The sequence below is a fragment of the Athene noctua genome, chromosome 4 (genome assembly GCF_965140245.1).
Source record: "Athene noctua chromosome 4, bAthNoc1.hap1.1, whole genome shotgun sequence".
Taxonomy (NCBI): domain Eukaryota; kingdom Metazoa; phylum Chordata; class Aves; order Strigiformes; family Strigidae; genus Athene; species Athene noctua.
In genome coordinates this window covers 13691958-13710326 of record NC_134040.1, presented here as the reverse complement: position 1 = coordinate 13710326, position 18369 = coordinate 13691958, and the positions used below count along the sequence as shown (strand labels likewise).

Here is an 18369-nt window from a genome sequence, read left to right as displayed (position 1 = left end):
AAAAGAGAAATAACTCTCAATGAATTAAAAAAAGGAACTAATGAGTTAGGAAACATACACACATCAGTGCCTTTGAGAGGCACAAAAAGACAAAAAGCAGTCAGAACAGCATGGAGTTACTAGAGTAGTTTTGCAGCAAGCGGAGAACTATCATGTATCAGATGCTCATGATCCAGACAGTAAAGCAAGGATGATGTCCATCGCTCATCCCCCTATGTAAGATTTGCAGTCTGATTATTTTTAAAACAAAGGAAAATAGAAACCAAAAGCCATCCAAAAAGAGCACAGAGGCTTCTTTGCCATAAATGAACTTGGACAGGCCAAGAACATAAAACATGATGAGAGAATGATGATCAAGTATGTGAATGATGTGATATATAAAACATAGCGCCAGTATCATTTGTAACTTAGAGCTAGTCATGGAGCAATGTCTCCTTGTCAGTTTAAATAAGCAAGTAACAATTAAGCTTTATTAGCAAGTCTGTGGCCTTCTCTTTTGCTTTTCCATGTCATCAGGACTGCATTCAAATTTTCCCATGTCAGTGCATTTTATTGAGGATGGAAAATGGAAAAAATTCTATATTAACATGAACTTCCCTGTATGTTTTGTTCAACTCCCTTCTTCAACTTTCCATCAACGAGAAGGAAATATCATAAACAACTCTGTATCCAGATACCAAGTAAAAGAAAATCAATAGTTCAAGTACTATGTCATTTTGTTGATAAAAAGAAGGGCATACCTAGAAGCTTCACACCAGAAGACCTCTACTTCTTCAACTTCTTCAAGCATCTCTCAGCATCTGCATGTTTTTGTCGATTTTCCTCTGGTTGAGCCAGTGTAGGTGTATGCCATGTAACAGAGCATGCATGGCACTGCAAAACACTGAGCAGACTTTCCATGGAGTGAAAATTGTAGTACAGCCATCTTACACTGCTGATGTCTCTTCTTAAACTCATATCAGTGATTGAAGGTGTTCTTCTAAATCAGCATTCATGTTTTTCAGAAGGTATGCTACTGCAATTTGCAAAAGACTGAAGACTGAGAAAGGACCCATGATAATGCTGATTTTTAGTGCTGAAGCATCCATTGCAAAAATTTTTTGGTTAAAAAAAATCCATACATTTTATTTTTAAAATACTTACCTAATAAATAACTGGAACACAGCTGTTATAGTATCAATCCCTGGTTGCATACTCACACCTGAAATATGTGTGTTCTAAATGCTGATTTAGAATACTCACAAGAACATTAACAATTGTAGTTCTTGTTTATAAAAGCAAATGCCATCAAGCAATGAATATTGGATTCCCATGATCAAAAAAGCTCTACTGTAGATGTCACAGGATCTGCTACTATTTTTACTGGACAAATGGGTCAAATGAACAAACAACTGTAATTTGAGAGAGATACCACAGCCCTTCAAGTTAAATACATTTTCTTGCAAATTTCCTTTTGGAAAGGTCTTCTTCCTCTGCTCAGATATCTGCACTGCCAATCCTGGGTTTTATGATGACTGTTACATTCCTCCCACATGGTAATATGGAAACTGTGTTTGTATAAACTGCTAACCAAAGGGCATTGTGTAATGTCTAAAAACTGAACATTGTATTTTTATTCAAACTTTATACCTACGTATCTTGAGAAAAAAAATAACCTGTACCCAACATGAATACCTACATCTGCTTAGACACAGGTGTAACACAACATAATGTGTTCATCCATCAGCAAATAAAAATGTGTGCCCTTATGAGAGATGCATAAAGTGCCTCATTTTGCCTTACAGTAATGAACTAAAAGAAGTCTGTGTGCCTTTATTAAAACCTGTAAGTATAGAAAGTAGTGAATGTCAAGATATTCAGTGCATAAGGGTTGATTACTAAAATTAGATCTTAATATGGAGAAATAATAGCATTTCAGTGCAAGGTTACTGAGACAGTAAGAGGGACCAACAGAAGGACTGTTATTATTCTTACAGAAGACTGTGATTAAAAGAAGAGAAGCAAAAGAAAACCTGTTTTAAAATAATTTATTATTTTACATATATTCCTTCTGAAATAATTTAACTGTTCCTTATTACATGCTTGCTGTCTTTTCACACTTGGCATCTGTTCAAATGTTGGTTTTAATAGTATTTCACTCACAGTTGAACCTTTTTTGGGGGGAGTGGCTGATGGTGGATACAAACCCCCCTATTGTTCTGTTCCCTGGCTATGAAAACTTTTTAATTAAAAACTGAAAGCAAAATGATGCAGCAATACTGAAATATAGAGCTGCTCAAATGTAATCACAACAATGGGGTAACCACAGAGGTGGAATGCTTAGTGCAGAACTGTCTCACTCTTGGCTGTGAGTTTACCCCTTTTGCTAGGGAAAGGAAAACCTGAAACATTTAAAGTTAGCCTTAGTACAAAGGAAAAATTCCACAGCAGAGAAGCAGCAAAGAATAAGGTATGACTAAAGCTGTTTTAAAACAGATAGGATGCACTAACGTGTTTGATACTTATTAAATTATAGAGCCTTCAAAACCTACAGTACAAGGACTCCTTTGGTCACATAGTTTCAGTTTTTTACAGCCTTTGTTTCTCCCTCATCCTCTCCCTTGCTAATACCATACATCAGGGTCCCATTTTCTACCATCACACCAGAAAGTAAAGCCACCTGGGATCAAACCATTATTTGGTGCTAGCATCTGGTGAACATGTTTATTTCAGTTTTGTAATCTGAAGTCTTTGACAGTTATTGGGAAAGCTGTTCATGGTGTTGAGGGAACAGCACACAAAAGGAGGCTTAGGAAGAGTCTCAGCAAGGCCAGTTGTTCCCAGCTTCTGCTTGAGTGTAGTTTGCAGAACCATCCATGTCAGAAAGACAAAGTCAGGAATGCATAACTAGGTACTACCATGAATTATTTTTTTTTTCCCTCAGAGTGGTTAAAGAAGCCTCACTACTGTTTTAACACATGCCAAGGAATTATATTCCCTAAATATGCAGACAGGAGAGCGACAGATGAACTCCTGTTATTAGTTGCCTTCTTCAGAGCAGTACCTGACCCCAGGTGCTGTACATTGGGGTGCACAGAGCCTGCATATTCTACCCCTGTACTTGTCATGCGATCCCACAAACTGGAAGAATCCCCAACCACAGATACAGTGGTGATCTCTAAACTTTTCGACCTGCCTGAGTCCAAGAAAGCCCAATCAAATGTAAATGACTGTGGTCCCTTGACCTTTCTGAAATGATCTCGTTAGCTCTCTGGCTGCAGATACTGGATTTGTGGAATTAATCCCCACTAAAGTAACAGAATACTACCACTAGAGCATATGTACATTATGATAACAACATTTGAAAAAGCACAAATTGTGTCACAATAATCAAAGTATGATAAGAATATTTATATTTACACACTTTAAACCTTTGGGGTTTAATTCTTTAATTAAAGTCAGAAAGACCATAGAGTTTGCTAGATTCCACATCAAGTGCTAAGATAGCAAACATGACAGAATTCAAATGCAAAAGGAAGACTGAAGTCACCACACCAGCACACTTTGCTAAATCGGAGACCCCAGCAGTCCCAAATACATGTTGTGAGTGCACTTTTTCAAACAGGATTTTTCACAACAGATACCAACGTAAGCCCAAACTTCTACACTGCAGTCAGACAGATCTTCCCCAGATGTGGACTGGTGACTCCTGTCCATAAATCTCAGAGGATTTTTTCAGGTAGTTTATAAAAGATGTCCCTCACCTCCCTCCATTCTCTTCTCTCTTTGGAGCACACTGCAGAGGGCACCAATGGTGACCCTTTTCTCCTATGTTTGTTTAAAACACCATTTTTTAATGTTTTGCAATGGGTGTCATTGGAGAGTGGTTGCATGTGGAGAACATACTGGGCATGAGAATTAGGTGACTGCAGAGACTGGCTTTGCTGGTTTTAGGAAAACATCTGAAGTGAAGGCAGATACAAAAGTAGAATACCAGATTTCTAGCACTATTATGTCTTACACCAACCTTATCACAGGAGCAGAATAAAACTGTTCAGTAATTCTTCCATCTAGTTTCTCCATCTCAGGACAAGGGTGAGGAGAACAGGAAAAACAAATGAAAATATGTACTGCTACATCTATATAGAGGAGGCTGGTTCCAGATCTATTTCTGAAAAGGTTCTGTTCCTCAAAGTTCACCTTCAGGTGATCTACAATGAATTACCAGTGATAGAGCTATACTAGTCCTGTGCCTCTGCAGGCAGCCAACCTCACACAAGGAGTCATGCTCAACTAGTTACTTTTGCTTTCTCTCCACTTCCCTCATTTGTATAGGAATTTATTCAAAGTTAATTAATCAGTCCAAGATTCTTCATACATATTTAAGTGCTTTTCAAAAAAGAAATTGACATTTTGGAAATGGGCAAAAGTCTTGTATTCAGTCAGGCATAACCATGCTTGAGTTAGTCCTGCAGTAATGCCCTAACAAGAAGCCTTCCTGACTTGATATGATAATCATAATTCCTTCCTAACAAAGCTTTCAGTGAGACTGTTTTATTATTCAGAGAAAGTCTGAGCTGAATAGATTCACCTCATTTCACCACAAAGCTGCATTTTTTTGAAGTATCTTCATATGGAAATCTCAAGGAAGTCAAAAGGAAGTTCATTATGGACATGGACATTTTAAACACCGACAAAATCCTCGGTTTTCAATACCTCAAAATAAGCTCCAACTCAAGACTTTGCAAAATAAGATCAAGTGCTAGCAAAAAATGGCTAGCTGGGAACAGCCATGAAAGGAGATCCAGGTATTATAATCCTGCAAAACACAGTACAGGGAGAGGATAAGAATCAGTATCAAGAGACGAATGTCACAACTTCCTTCCTCCAAAACATCCATCTGAATTGGAAAGGAGTGATTTCTACATCAGAGGTACTTCACTTCTGCACTTTTTTTTTTTTTATCATCAACGTTTATATTTTCAAGTAACTCCATACTTGTTTTACCTGCTAAACTTTATCACTCTCATCAAACACAGCACTTTTCTTCACTGTAGTCACAACAGGTAAACAGAAACAACTGGAAAGCAAGTTATTTCATGCACTAGTGTGCAACAGGGTTGGCAATTTAGCCTCTATTTTAGGATTACAGAGTACCACAAAACATTTGACATACTACTCTCTTCCTCGTGGGCCAGTGCAGTACAGTAGTGTGAACTGTGCACTGCAAAACAAGAATTCCCATCAAGCAAACACAATGCTCTCTGTGAAACAGAAAAATAAATTTGCAATTTCGTTCCTCTGTTAATGGCAGAAACAGTAACTATGATGTGTGCAGGAACAGTAGAGACCAAGCTAATATTTGTAAAGCCACCTGATGATGTTGATTATGATCTGAAAACATACACTACATATTATGGTTACTGCTCTAGGCGTACTAATTCAAAAACAGAGGGCAGGGACAGGATATTATATCAGAAATATAAAGATGTGTCTAAGAGGCTGATTTCTGTAACAACGTTTATTACATAGTTATTAGGAATCTGTGTATTGCAGCAAAGATTCATCAGTTATACATCTTCGACATTTGCAAAAACTGATCACTGTGCACAGTGTAGTAGTTATATTATTACCAACACTAAGCACACCTCAAAAAAAACCCAAACCAAAATGTCACAACCCACAAAGAGCTCCTTAAAAACAACCCCAAAACATACCTCCTTGATTTTTAGTGAATTTTCAGTTTACAGACCTTCAGTTTAACCAGATTCTGTGTTTCACATTAGAGACAAAGCTAACAAAATAGCAGATTTTTGTATTTCTAGTAGGACTGTCTATTTCCAAAGGATAGAAACTGTATTCCATTTTGAAACCCACATTCTTATTATAAATAGCATTGACTCTAGGAGCATATAGCAAAACCAAGAAACTAATCAACATATTGATCAAAACAGGATTTGCCAAAAACTACAGAAAATCTGATGAAATAAAATAAGGGAGACAAAGTAATAACAAAAAAAGAACAAGTGAAATAAAAAAAAAAACCACTTCAGTACTAGCATGGTTTTACTTAGATGCTTGCAGCATAAAACCAATTTGCTTTCCTTAGGTTTTAGCTGAAAGCCTAAATTAAGCATGCAGTACATACTTAGAGTAGTTTCTCATTTGCTCTAATGTTAATTTTCAAGACAATGTTGAAAAGCTGAATTTATGCTCAGCTGTAGTTTTTATAACCAACCAAGAGAAATTTAGTTTGTATGCTAGAGCAACTGTGGAAATCAATTCTTAATCTATGACCTTGCTTACCGCAGCTTGAAGCCTAGCAATAAATAAATGCCTTGAGCCACAAATAAGAAACATTTGGTGAACCAAAGAGACAAAGAACACAAATCTATATGTGTATATATAGCATTAGAAAGGTCATATAAAATACAATATTGGCTCTTTTCTTGCTCTAACATAATAATGTTTGAAAAGCAGGACACAGTAATTGGCTGCATTAATACCCAGGTGGTGAACAGTCAGGAGCACCTATTTTCTTTTCAAATGACAACATTCATCCTTTTAGAGGACTCCTTGTAGCCTGCCTGGTTTTTTACTATAAACAATGCTTAGAAATACAGAATCTCTGAAAAATACCTATTTTCATTGTCCCAGCATATGCAAAGTCTTTCTCTAATGCACATGTAAGCTTTCTTGTGAAATTGCTCAGTGTTTCATCACTAACAGGTAAAAAAAATGCCAGAGCTCACATGCTAACCTGCACTTAGTTACAACTACCCTTCTTTCTAAGCTGAATCTCTCAAATCCTCACCCTATATATTATCACTTATTTCTCACAGGAGTACAAGCTAAAAAAAAAAAAAAAAAAAAGCACCTACAGTAACATTTCATTATTAATATTTTACAATTACAATTCATGGAATATTCCTGTAAGCAAACTTGTACTACTTTAAAAACACATCTTACATTCTTGATGTATTTGATAGACTGCAGAATTTAAAATCAAGTTGTACAAAATAGCACTAATTCAGTTAATTTTCTCTATTAATTGTCTCCTTCCTGTTATGCTGGAATTCAGATGTGACTGTGACTGACACTCCTTTTTAGATTAGCACGGCATTATTAGTTTGCACAGCAGGTGATAAAAGTAACTGATGGGAAGGTTTCCCTTATTTTAATAAAGGATGCAATCTAACATGAAATAGAATTTGGAGATTCATAATTACCCTTGAATTGGAATTTTACATAGAAACTAAATCAGAAAAATACTTGCTTTCTTTAATGTAATGAAAGTTTCAGTCAAAGTAGATCATTAGGTCCTTTCTAATGTTACATTTTCACAACACCAAGTAACATGTTGTGATCAGTTCTCAGTCAGTGAGTTTTCCCTTCAACATAACTAGGAAAGATCTAGAACCAAACTGAAACGCCCTTTTCAGTTCTTAATAAAAATCACAGCTGCAGCATACAAAAGAATATATTTGTGCTCTTGTGGCATTAATGTCAGGTGCCAACACTCCCTGTCCAAGACAGAGAAAGACATCACACCTCCTGGTATAGGACAGAATTTGGAACAATTCTCAGAATACCTGACCAAGCAGTCAGTATACAGCTGTGTGTACACAATTTGAAAAGACAAGATACACTTCTCTTACTGTAACATCAACTTTGGGGTTTTTTTTATATTAGATGATGATTTTCACTGAAAGGGCACTGAACAGAAGAACCGCTTAATCCATTTTTCTTTAGTGTCTACAGTAACTGCAAACCAGCTACTGAAAGACAGGGTAAACATCTTGGGTTTACAGTCTGTGGAACAGGGCACAATAAAGTAAAAGAAGGAGACTGAAGGAGCCAGTAATAAGTCATAGTCCATTTCATTTAACTACTTTTAACTTCTTCCTTACTGGAAACCTTTAAAGAACTAACAAGTCACTTATTTTGGAACCAGAACTGTCATCTGATTTAGGGAGGTAAGATTAATTAGCAATTAATTATACTGCTCACAAGCATCATGCTTCTTGGGAACACCCAGTCTGGGACAGTACTGATAAAACAAAAAATGCCATCAGAATTAAAACTTGATTTACACTGAAATTAATTGGCTCATCCTACTTATTTCTACCTATAGGCATGGCATATCCAACTAATATCCAAAAAACAACTCAGGAGACTTCTGAACTCCTCCAAGGAAACATCACCTTTTGTCCTCAAGGTATGGATTTATTCCAGACTAAAGACAAATTTTGTGGAAGTCAAAAGTCACCCTTAGTCTGGAAGGACTAAGAAAGATGTCAAGTACTTACAGGTCAGAACTGATGTCTGGAAATAGAAGAGAAACTATCACATTCCAGATGCACACAATGCTTTCACACTGAAAAAAAAGTTGCACTTGAGCCTACCCCAGAACAAACTATTCTTACCAACAGCTAAAGCAGATCAGGAGAAAGTCTGATTTTGCACATGCTTTTCCATAGTCCAAGAGCAGGAATTTTAGCTTGGCAATGACCTGTGTTTTGCACCTAGCTGGAGAGAACTGACATTCCAAGCCAAAGTCTCTCAGGCAATAGCAGTATTTTGCAGGTATGAAAGCATAAGCAGTTCCCAGATTTCCAATGCGAATGGTATTAACTGGACCTCTCTGCAGCTGTTCGTGGGAACAGGCAGGTATAAGCACAGCAGCTGCATAAGTTGGGAAACCCGCACAGCAAACCTTCCTGAGAGGATGTCATCTGCACAGTCTGGAGTAGCCCTCACTAACTTTGAGACCCTCTCCTCAGCACTAAGCATAAGTTAATACTGGCTCACTACCCAACTCCACCTGCTATGTTCTATCTCCATTTTATATTAGTTTTCATGCTACAGTCTTAAAGACAGTTTGTTCTAACTGCAGGAGAGTTGGCTGGTGTATTAATTTGGGTTAGAGGAAAATACTTCCCCACAAACAAAACAAATTTACACTACAATGTGCAGCTGATTATAACCAACGACCCTTACAAAACAATTTAAGATTCAATATTTGTGAAACAAAGCAATGTTGCTGATGCTGCACTGATGGCTTTGTATCAGCATAAATGACTAATTACTTTAATCAGGAAGCTCAAAAGATAATGGACTTGATTTATTATAAATACAGGGGCTTGCCCTCATAAAAATTACTTGCTCTGCCGTTCAGGACGCATATTGATTTATGGCATTATTTGTAATTCTCTTATTTTTTATTTTAACATTTAATAACAGGTGAAAAATGAATTAAAAGTAAACCAGAGCAAGGCACGTTCCCAATATAATTGCATTCAATTCCACAGCAATACTCATACATTATCTATATCCTAATATTTCATTAATAGTAAAGATATAAAAGCATTTTGAAAAACATGCAGAGAGTAAAAGATTAATTGGCCAAGATTACAGAAGGAGTGAATATTCTTGCCTTTCTCATACATGCTTGTTCATTATTTAGCGACACCTGACATCTGTTGCTGAGACCACCTGAACACAACTGAAATACAGTTTAGCTAGGAATAACAGAGAGTCATAAAAAAAATCTCTAAAAATAGATTATGAATCAATTATGGCATAGGATCCCATCAGAGGCGGGGGGAGAGGGCAGGGGGAGAGAGAAAGACACTGAATCTGCCTGGATTCTGGTAGTGGACAAGTAAATATCTTAGCATCTTTGCTGCAAAGCCACTTTGGAAATAACTTTGCTACTCCCTGGTCCCTGCACCACCCATCCTTTACCTCAACTAAGGGCAATTTATGGACAGAAAGAGCACTTATTAAGGCCTGTCAGGTCCCCATGACAAGGTTTATAGACTTATTGCACTACATTCAAACTACACAACACAGCTACAATTTTTACAGTACAGTCTTTTAAATAAACACAGAAAACATCCATGTCTAATCAACTTACACTAAGATTAAAATGCTTAGGACTCTCTGATCCACCTGAAGTTCTCGAAATTTATCCAGACAAGATGACTGCCATGGGTTCCCTCTTTCTGCATGCTTATATTGCAGATTTTTGAGCAACCCACAGGTGAGTTTCTATACATTCTGCTTCATGGGTGAAGGGAGAACCAGCATTTCAGAGATGAGAAGAAACATTTCTCGTAGTTCACTGGTAACCATCAAAGTTGTCTAGCTTAAGTTTTTGGGGTAATCGCTGGAGCCCCACGGTGTCCAAGAAGACTGTCACACATCTGCGTGAGTATGAGGACAACTGCTCGGTCAGTTATTACAGTTGTAATTATTATTGTTGCATCAGTATGTGCAGAAAACAGTGATTAAGGGCAATGTAAGAATATTTTCAGCATGAACACTTTCATAGACAGGAAGATCTGCTTGATCTGACTTCCACTCTGAGCTCAGCTAAAACAAACTGTATTCCTCAGGGCACTGCAACAAACAGATTATCAGCAAATAAAGACACTTGGCAGCCAGGTTCATATTACAGCTGCTTCTTGTGCTGACCAACAGAGTCACCACGACCTCATGTTCCCCCTGTTTTAATATATCCTCACATTGTCTCTTGTCTCATACTTAACAGTAACATTTCTCCAGGCAGAAACCACCTCCTTCTTGTGTTTACAGAACCAGCTGTGCCTAGTGACTCTTACTGTATAAATAACAAGAAAGATATAAATCTGATCATGATTTATGGGCAGAGAGCTGAACATAATTATATCTCTGCATTATCAAAGTCAATGGAAATTTTTATTCTTGAAGCTAGGGTTTTTCCTATTGTATCATCATGGTTGGCATCTTCTTGGTACCAATCTTCTTTCACATAAAAGTGGGGTTTTTTTAGTCACCCATCAATTCTGATACCTTGCAGTTATTATCACAACCATGTAAAAAGGGAGTAAGGGTGGTATTTTCACCAGCACTTTTGTCAAATAATCTCTTTTTATCAAGCATTTCTTCCAGGCCTAGTAGAGCACAGAGAAAGTCCCAGAATTCAGATTACTGCAGTTTGGAAGATATTTATCAAAAGATTACAAAATGACATCTCCTTTGGTCCATGAGGGGCACATGGGACCAACCTCTGCTATATTCTATAAACACTCACTGATGACCAGACATCCACAGCATTAGAGGTCAGGCAGAGGCAAGTGTTCAGGGGAGAATTTGGAACAAACTGAAAAAGAATGAGGAATATAAATTCAAAGAGAATGTGGTATAAAGAGGAATTCTCACCCACAAAATGAAATTCCACTATTTTATACAAAAATTCCATTAATTATTAAACAGATATCCATTGGTTAAATCTGGGTTATGTATAGAACTATTACGGCAGTGAGAGCAGTGCTACAGAGCAGCATCTACTGGCATCATGAAAATCATTCCAACCTGCAGAACTCTTTCAATTGAGTTTATATTTCAGATGGAAATTGTTTTGAACAGAAATTTTACATTAAAGCTTATATTTTAGAAAGTACCTCTGTTGTTTCAGAGAAGCATTAAGACTGGAAACAAACTGTTCCAGGCATTTATTTCGTAACAATCATTTAATTTTGTTATGTCTGACAACTCTCATGGGGAGCTAAACACTTTCCTCTGCAGCTACTCCGATTACTGTGAGAAAAATATGAAATAACTCTGAAAACAATAGATCAGGTTCACTGGCAGCCTGGTTCTGCTAAGCTCAGCAAGGAGGCTGCCCAATATCTTTACTGATGCAGTCACTCCTGGAGGCTACTCTGACTTGCACTTGCTGGCAGAAGTCCCTAAAGGACCATCTGCCAGCAGGAACGGGGGGGGGGGGGGGGGGGGGGGGCGGCGAATCATTCATGTGCACACTCAAGACTCAAGTACTGCCAAGTCCTTCCCAATTCTCAAAAACTTCAAGTAGTAGAAGCTACCACAAGCAAGATTTAAGACTAGTATGCCAACTTTACCTGCTGTGGAGTCCTTAATATAGAAGCACTTAACCGGAAGAGACAAAGAGAGTCCATGATGAGGAGGAAGAGCAGAAAACTGAACAGATAAAAGAATTTATCTTCTATATTCAGAATATTATGGTTATGGTCCACAGAACCATGGTCAGTGTTACCAAGCACTGCAGGTTAACTATACTGAAATTATATGTTTATGAAAGGCTTATTGGGAAGGCAGGGGGGTGGAAAGTGTCAAATATACACAACAGATGTGTGCACACTAAGCTCCTATCTTCAAAATTGATGCTACACATCTATTTAACTTATTACTACAGAAACCCATAACAATCCTAAAGCATTCAAACTAGGAGAAGCATGTCAGAGCAGCCTACGTTTCAATAACAGAACATGCTGTTACCCTCAATCAGATTTGAAAGAGGCAGATCAAAGCCACTTAAAATTAAATGCAAGACCTTACTTTGATTTAAGGAAAGAAATATATATGTATGCGAATATATGAATGAAATATATGTATGAAATATATATGTGTATTTGCAATACATATATATCTTTTACATATATATACATATTGCTATTGCAAAGTTAGAAGTTTACTGTCTTAGCCTGTCCTGCTATGTGTACCCATTCCCACCCTCACAATTTTGTTTTTCTGTAAAATTCACCCTTGCAGGCATCAGCTGCCTGCGTATAGAACGGCAAGAGCTGTTCTGTGCTGGGTCAGAGCAGATGTAGCACATACCACCAGCGTTGTCTGTATACTATGCTTTCTCAGTAATACTCATAAGGCTCTTTTTTTTCCTTCTTCCTTTGCTATTTCTACTGAAAGCATGGCTGTGCATGATCAGCATTTCCCACGTCTGTGGTACTGGCCAAGGAGTAAGGTGATCCTAAATGAGAACACCCTACAGCTTTACTATTACGACCTCACATTCCTTCCTCTTCCCACTAATCATCACATATTTTTAAGTGACATCTAACATTTAGATTATACTTAGACGCTACCCATGGAAATCTTCACTTAGCTGAAATTAGTAATACTGACTGCAGTGAAATGTTTGGTTTTATACCACAGTGCTCTCTGCCTTCTAGCACAACACTGGATCTTGTAAATAGGTGAGCGACAGAGTGTTTTTTCCCCCCTATCACCAAATGTTCAGTTTAGATTTTAGGTTTATTTGGCTCATAGACAGAAAGAAAAAGACATACTTTGCTGTCCAGGTGAAGCACAGCATAACTGGTCACACACTCTGTGTAGGTGATGCAAAACAAGATCTCCTATTCTACAAAAAAAATTCTAACCTAAACTGTAAGCCCCAGTCAGGTGAGAAATAGATCTGCTCACTGGCACTGTTTATAAATCTTTCCAGGATGGGAGAGGATTTGTTTTAGTTTTACAGTGCCGAAGGTTTTTGTGGATACCAATCACTCCTTCACTCCCATTCCCATGCACTCCATTTCCATGGAGTTCTACAGCTAGCTGCCTGAAACAGCCGTTCATCTGTTTCTTCTGCACACTGGTACTTCAAAACTGATCCTGTAAACAGAGAAGACTTTTTCTGTATCCAATATTAAAACAGTAACATTTCATGTCCTATTCCTATGGAAAAAAGTCAATGCGTAGAACCAATGTCTACAACACAGCCTCATCTACAAGCAGAGTTTCAGCACACAGATCCTATATAACCAAGCTAACAGTTAACACAAGCAAAATAGTATGAATATTAAGGAAGAAAAATACCATCATGAGGGAAATAGTAGAAAATAATGATCTCTATCAGTGTGAAACCAGCAGCACCATGGACTGAAAAATTTTATTACTTGCTGGCAAGGCACAACTCAATTTGTCTTCCAGCTTCTTTTACCTTGTGTTCATCACAAGTGTTCAGCTCAAAGACAGCATGAGATCTGTTTTGAACTTGTGTCAGAGTCCTCTACAAGCTACAACACACACTTGCACCGCCCACAGCAGCTGAGATTACTCCAAACAAGAAATCCATATACATTTACTAAGGAGGTTCAAGGGTAGAGGTAAACTCACAGTGCGCTTGGCACAGTCACTGCACTGTCACCTGTATAGTAAGTAGGACAGGCAAAATACACAGGCTGTAACATCACTTTTCTTCTGCACAAGCATTTAGCTGAAAGGATATTTTCTGGGGAGGGAAGGCAGGGAAGAAGTGGCAGGGGGGAGCAGCAACAGCAGCATTAATCTAGCAGCTGCTTCCCCATACGGCCTCCAAAGGTCTTCCAGTGTCCTCTGCCCATCAAGGACAGCACCAGACACCGGGCAGGACTGAGGCGGGAGATGACCCTGAATTAATTTTTTCCAAACAGACTGTGGTGGCTTGACTTTGGCTAAATGCCAGGTACCCACCAAGTCACTCTATCACTTCCCCCTGCTTTTCCCTTGTTTTTTCAACAGGGCAAAGAGGGGAAAGAGAGTAAGACAGATCAACCCTTGTGGGTAAAACAAAAGCAGTTTTAATATAAGCAAAGTGAAACAAAGGTCTACATGCGGAAGCAAAAAAAAGAAAACAGATTTATTCTCTACTTCCCATTAACAGGTGATGTCGGGCCTTCTCAGGAAGCAGGGCTCCAATACGTGTAGTGATTTCCTCAGAGGACCAAGGGTGACCCCACCCCCTTCCTCCTTTCTCCCAGCTTTATACTCGAGCAGACATCATATGGTATGGAATATCTCTTCGGTCAGTTCGGGTCAGCTGTCCTTGTTGTGTCCCCTCCCAAGATTTTGCCCACCCCACCGGGGGGAAAAAATGTCGGAAAGAGCCTTAGTGTTACGTAAGCACTACTCAGCAGCAGCCACAACACCAGGGTGCTATCAACACCCTGCCATCTCCCAGCATAAACCACAGCACCGTGAGGGCTGCTGTAGGGGAAAACCAGACCCAGTACACAGACCTTCAAACTATTCCCAACCATTCAGAACTGGGCAGCCATTCCTCAATTTAAAACAAGCAAATATAAAAGACCCAACTCAAAAAAAAAAAAAACCAAAAACCCAAAAAACAGAAAACCACAACCAAAAAACCTCTTCACAATTAAACTTTCCACTTCCATGGATTCTTTTGTATGTTTTTTCGTAGTTCTGGAGGTTGAAGAATACTGTCTCATCATGCTCCCCTTGACATAAACAGGCAGCCTTTACTCCAGCACTCCTACAAAAGTGTAATGCGAGCTAGCACTGAGACTCCTTTCCCACAAAATTACAACAGTGGTGTAAACACTACTAATAAAAATATTTTGGAGTTTTTGAAGAAAACAACTGTTATCCAAAGTAAATGTTTTCATTATAAATTCCCCTCTACTGCTCCCATCCTAGAGAACAAACAGGATGTTGTTATCACTGCAACCTGGTCACAAACTGCCAGAATACATTGTAAATATTATTCTCTCCTACTTAATTAGCAAAATAAGCTCTTTTTTTCTTTTGACAAACCACAGAGCAATATAAATGTCACTATGTCATTCAGCACTCCACACACTTATCCACACATAAAATCTGGTACACAATGTTACAGAAAACCATCTAAATTCCAGGTATCTTTGCCCGAAGATTCCAGCTAACATCTCAAATGTTTTTTTTCCTGGAAGTTCAGATCAATTCCCTTGACACTGTTTTTTTCATTACAGATAAATTTTAATCTATCCCTTAATTTTTGTTAAAGTGCTTATTAAGATCCATGTCCTTTTTTAAAAAAAAAAAAAACAGTTTTCTTTTTCCTGAAGCACACTCTTAATACTTAAAAAAAAACCAAACCTCACTTCCTAATTTGCTTCAACTACCTAGAAGGGTCTAAAGTATTTGACCAAGTGAAAGAAATTACAAAAATCCACAGCTTCTTGGCACAACAGCCATTAGAGTGCAGGAGAAATTCTCTATCAAGTCCAAATGTAGAGTGGACCCTAAGAAAAAAAATAAAAACAGTATTCAAGAGCAAACAAACATTCTCTTTGCCCCACAAAATCTCACAATTCTAGGGTCTCAGTATTTGTTCTGTTCACTTTTAATTTGCTGCATACTAAAGTAGAAAAAACTTCACTGAAAATTTAGATTCCAACAACCTCAACACTCTTGAGCTGTTAGCTCTCACTAGTCTTCCTAGAAACAGAATGACAAAAACCAAAACCACTTTGCATGGGGTTTCATGGCTAACCTGAGAATTTGTCTTTTAGGAAAATGTAACTTGTTTGTGAGTTAGGTCTTCATAGCCAGCAGAGGATGACAGGTACCTCATTGTATTTGTAATTATGATAATAAGATGGCATTCTCATAAGGCCTCTGAAAGAAGATTTACATTCTGTATCACCTTTTCATTTTTGTCTGCATACCTCATCCTGTGCTTTCAGTAATTTACTGTTGAAGTATTTTCAACGTCTGAGTTCAAATACTCTGCTACAAGATTTAAGGCGACACTCAGAAGCAATTTGAATGCACCTGAATTTCCTAGATTCTCAAATGAAAATATTTAAATGGGTCAAATTTGTTATTGTGGGATTTGGTGGATTATTTCTTTAGTTGTTTCTTGCACAGAGACCACTATAAATATGTATTTCCTTATTATGTGCATTACAGAAGTACCCAAAGTCTCAGGCAGGGTTGGGTTTCTGTGTGCAAACACAAAAATGCGTTTCCTGCCCTGTAAGAGTTCACAGCATTGGCAATGATCCTGCAATGAGTTCCATGTGTGCTAACACCGGAACCTTTACAGATGCCATAGTAATGCTGCAGACTACTAGGAACTAAAGAAATATATAAACACACATTTTTCATATTCATTGTTATACAGCTGTTGATCAATAACAACACCCTGGTCACTAATGAAATTGGCTAGACAAAAACTGCCATGAGGCTGAATGGAGGGTAAAACTTAGTCCTTCATGAAACCTGAAGACAGGTGACAAATTCTTTTCTAAGATCACAATAATACCAAACGGTAACACGTTCAGAGCCTATGATAACTACGTGGTAAACCTACGAAATCAGTTGCACAGCCTGGTATCCAAGCAGTGATTTTTCATTTCCAATGGCTTTGGTACTTCAGCTTCCCTTTTACTTAGAGACATCAGTGACAATGTTTTGATTAGAAGGATCTTCCTTCTGCTGCATCTCTGTCATTTATTTTTAGAAGTCCAGTGCTACCACATGAAACATTTCTAAGTGCATCAAACAAACACTTCCTTTTGAACAATCTAACATTACAGCGTTCCTTTCAGATCATCACCTGCAGTCTGACGTACTCCACCCTAGCTCCAACCTGCTAGGGAAATGCTTTTCAAGAGATACCTCCAGAAAACTGGGAATAAGCAAAGTCCCTTCTGAGTCACCTACACATAAATACAGATCTAGATTATTCTCACAGAGAGAAAGACAAAGAAGAAACAAATAACATTTTAGCATCGGCGGTTCCCAACTGTGACCATGAATGGTCCGCACATTATTCAGTATGAACATAGAACATTGTTTATTTCTTGTTTGCAACCTCAGCCTCTGACACTTGACCCAAAATTCTATACACGTCCCTTAAACACAGCTGTTATCTAGTCGTCAGTGAGAAAAATTAGTCTGTGAATTGAGCCTGAAGCCTCAAACCAACTCACTGTAATTCAGGAAAGATATTTAGATACCCTTTCTGAGGACTGATTTAACTTTCCCCTACTTCCAGTCCCTGGACACAACCAGGAAGGCTATACAATCACTAAGATATAACTGGAGGTAAAGAAAGGATGATAAAACCGAAGCTTTTAAGATAGGGATCTATAACTACAAACATAATGCTGAAGCTTTTTCTCATGCGACCAGTCATAGTGGAATAAACAGATTTACTTGTACAAGTTAGGACTCCAGGATCAAGGTTATGAGGATTATCCTGCTCTGGGTAGTACACTGTTTTACAAGTATGCTCCTTTAGATCACCATTATTCAATGTAAATATGCAGAAAAATCAGATTCTGTATTAATTACAACTCAAAGAAAGCATACGCAGAGACAGAAAGATAAATGTGGTATGAATAAAATACAGTATGAAGAAAATGGTCTCTGATTATTCTTTTGTGTTTGTACTGACAAGGATTTAACTGTATTTTTGTACTTGAATTTAAAGTCTATTATAAAAAAGGTTTACTCGTGATAAGGTATATAATTATCTTCAAAGCTTTACATGGCATAGAGGTAGGTTTGAGCTGAAATTCTGGTGTCAGTTCACACAGGTGTGTGGGAGACCAGCTCTGGACCTCTCTACGGCTTTCTCAGGAACAGTAAGAGGTTAGCAACCCACACTGAATTCAAATGATGGAAAAATCAAATCCACATGATTTATTGGCACCACGCAAACATTAAGTAAGGTGAATTATTAGCAAATATGTCTAATATTATACTACCTAATGCCATGTATTGTCATGACAAGGATCCTCAAACTGTTCTTCACTTAAAACAAATTTATGGATTGGTCCCAAATTACTTCCC

General features: G+C 37.9%; 1 protein-coding gene across 8 annotated transcripts in view; it reads right to left on the bottom strand.

The window, feature by feature from the left end:
* PPP2R2C (protein phosphatase 2 regulatory subunit Bgamma) overlaps window positions 1–18369 on the bottom strand; it is a 201359-nt gene that overhangs the window by 99640 nt on the left and 83350 nt on the right. The window contains exon 1 of one of the 8 annotated variants that reach the window (XM_074904484.1): window positions 741–832. The exons of the other annotated variants lie outside the window; for them this stretch is intronic. The gene's annotated coding sequence lies outside the window, so the exon portion shown is untranslated. Of the gene's footprint in view, window positions 1–740; window positions 833–18369 lie in introns of those variants that run through there. 8 annotated transcript variants of the gene reach the window in all.